Source organism: Gossypium arboreum, chromosome 2 (genome assembly GCF_025698485.1).
Source record: "Gossypium arboreum isolate Shixiya-1 chromosome 2, ASM2569848v2, whole genome shotgun sequence".
Lineage (NCBI taxonomy): Eukaryota > Viridiplantae > Streptophyta > Magnoliopsida > Malvales > Malvaceae > Gossypium > Gossypium arboreum.
In genome coordinates this window covers 57,837,485-57,838,148 of record NC_069071.1, presented here as the reverse complement: position 1 = coordinate 57,838,148, position 664 = coordinate 57,837,485, and the positions used below count along the sequence as shown (strand labels likewise).

Here is a 664-nt window from a genome sequence, read left to right as displayed (position 1 = left end):
TAGCTTCAACAAAAGGTAAGTTAATATGAAATTGTTTGAAAAGTTCAAGAAACTTACCAAATTGTTCATCCATATGGTATTTCTTCAACTTTCCCAGATATGAGATTGGTGGTTTATATTCTTTAAGCACTGGTGTTTGAATTTCTTCGGGTTTTACCCGATCATAATTTGCCTTATTAGGTTCCTGTTGTAGCTTTTTTTCTATTTTAGATATAGAGGTAACCCATGGTGAGAGCACCTTCTCAATAAATCCTTATACCTCTCCCATGTATCATATAACATCTCTAAATTGATTTGTACAAAGGAAGACATATCGTTCCTCAACTTGGTTGTCTTAGCCGGTGGGAAGTACTTCAGAAGGAACTTCTCGGTCATTTGAACCCATGTGGTAATGAAACCTTGTAGTAAAGAGTTCAGCCACTGTTTAGCTTTATTTTTGAACAAGAAAGGGAATAACCATAAGCGAATGGCATCGTTAGTGATGCCATTAATCTTGAAAATATTGCAGATTTCCAAGAAATTGGCCAAATAAGTATTTAGATCTACGTCTTGCAAACCGTCGAACTAAACAAACTATTGAATCATCTGAATAGTGTTAGCTTCAGTTTGAAATTATTTGCAGCAATGGTGGGTTTCACAATACTCGACTCAACCCCAATTAGAG

The 664-nt window shown here is 35.5% G+C and overlaps 1 non-coding gene across 1 annotated transcript; it reads left to right on the top strand.

Annotated features, from left to right (window-relative positions):
• Positions 1–220: 220 nt before the first annotated feature.
• On the top strand, positions 221–327 carry LOC128290011 (small nucleolar RNA R71). The gene has a single exon (XR_008279651.1). It is a non-coding gene; the product is annotated as a small nucleolar RNA R71 (small nucleolar RNA).
• The last annotated feature ends 337 nt before the right edge of the window (positions 328–664 follow it).